Consider the following 2,287-nt stretch of genomic DNA (forward strand, 5'->3'; position numbering starts at 1 on the left):
TCCATAAAGGTGAGTGGGCACCTACTGTGTAAAGTCAGAGGATGTAAGAGAAAATCCACTTTGAAGAAAATTTAAGGACTTCAGTAAGGCTTGGACCTTTTAAATGACTAATAGAAACTGTGGGTAGGACTGGCCCTTAGAAAGCTTAAGAGCCCAGCTGTGAAGTTCTTACCAAGGAAAAGGTTCTCTTTTCATTGGCTCCTTAGAACAAAGCAAGACAATGAATCCATAGCCTAAGAACTAAATGTGTTGTATTGGTGATGGATGATGTGTCAACAACCATTGTTGGTAGTGGAAGTTCTATTGTCCATTTAAGTTCTATCTCTCTTATTAAATTGGCAATTTCATCACCATATTCAGTTTCCTTCTCGTTCTTTATTTTCCCCATCATTCTGCATTTTTCTTTGTCAAGTCCGTATGAGTAAAGGAAGTGGCAGAGCTGTCCTCAGCACAAACTTTGCCTAGGCAACTCATGTCATTTTGGCACCTGAAACTCAAAGGTGAGCATTAAATTTCTAGTTTTTGCTTAGCTCTGTGCTGGTGCCAAGCCAGCTCCAGTCAAGGGCTTTAGTAAAAAAGGTAATAAAAGTTAATAGAAAAGAACTTGAGGCTTTCCTACATAGTGTATTTCTTTTTCTCCAGGAAGAAGTCCACTCCACATATAAGGGCTCCGTGTCCCAGCATGTCTTCTTTTTGATAAAGCCTCCTCTTGTTGAGTGACAATAAGTTCAAATGATGCAGTAAGTCACTTTTGACCTCTCATTTCATTTCATTTTGTCACAAGTGACAGGTGTTTCAGCTGAACTATTCCTTTTTCTTGCAGGACTGGTGACCTTGAGCTTGTTGAAAGTGTTTGTTTTTCTATGCAAAAACTAGTAAGGAAGTAAATGATTCTCTCAAGATTTCCTTACTAAATACTTCACCGAAGTCTAATGCTGTGGCTTAAGTATAATTTGTTACCTTCAGTGCAATGTGGAGTTAATATTGTTTAGGCTTTATTTTTTCCTTGGCTAGTTTTCTCTTTACTCATTCAAGCAAATCTTGTGCCTTTTCCTCTTCATTCTATTTTGATTGGTACACTTGCCATGAGTGAAAGGGAGTTTACGTAGGAGGAACTGGATTGTGTTATCATTGTGAAGATTTTCTTAAAGCATTTTAATAAGATCTTAAATAATAGTGATTAATTTGTCTACAGACAATTAAGTTAAGTAAATTAAATATTTTGACTTGTTTTGTAATGCATGCTATTAAATTTCCCCCTACACCTTTGGAGCTCTGTGGTTTTACATGAATCTGGTTTCTAAAGTTTAACACTAGGGGTCACCCTTCCTTGTTTTAAAGTTTTAGACATCGCCCAGAACCCACTCATAGTCCGGTTAAACTCAGAAGTAAGAAATTTTGTAAAGGAATGCAAAAGACTTTTGGGTCTATGAGTGCTAGTTATTTTGCTTTTTGTCCTCGTCCTGCTGTAAATCCCAAGTTTGCAACAGGTTTTATGAATGAGGGAATGCCATTGAGCTTTTTTGGGCAAACAATGTTTTGAGAATAAAAACTCAGTTGGTTGAAGCAGGACTCTTTAGATAATAAGCATTTTATGGTATAATATATAGGGTATTACTAGAAAAACCATGAATTTAAAAATGAGTTTTTTATGTAATAATTTACTTATAGATATAATGATTTTGCATAATAAAATAAAATTTGCTTCATAAAATAAAATGGGTGGAGTTAGGTAATTAATGATTATGTGTATCCTAACTATGGGTTTATAAAACTTAATCTGAGAATGAACTTGTAGATAAAAGTGTATGCTGAACCATATGTTTCTTTGGGGTGTGTTGGTGTATGTGTGTGTATCTGATTGAAAGAATATTTCCATTTACAATAAGGCAAAGAATTTGTAGGATAGCAATCATTAGTTCATAGATTTGCTCCACAGTTCAAAATTTTGAATATGGGTCTTATAGTTTTATTAGGAAGCTTGTATCTCTTGGCCTCTATCTCTTCTCAGTTGGAATTATTTCAAATATATTGTGGCTCTAAGAAAGATTACCCAGAATCCCAAAGAGAGCTCCTTCTTATAAGAATTCTCATCAACAGTCTTAAATTCTTTTTTTTTTCCTTTTACAAACTCTTACCTCTGTCCCCTTCTCCCTTATACCTTTTCTTGGTTTTGAAAGGGTTTTGGCTGATCTTTCATTTTAGACATCCAGATAATAAAGACAATACTTTAAAGTATTAAATGCTTATTATATGCTAGGCATTACATTTTCACATCATCTTCATT

This window comes from Hipposideros armiger, unplaced genomic scaffold (assembly GCF_001890085.2).
Source record: "Hipposideros armiger isolate ML-2016 unplaced genomic scaffold, ASM189008v1 scaffold_934, whole genome shotgun sequence".
Lineage (NCBI taxonomy): Eukaryota > Metazoa > Chordata > Mammalia > Chiroptera > Hipposideridae > Hipposideros > Hipposideros armiger.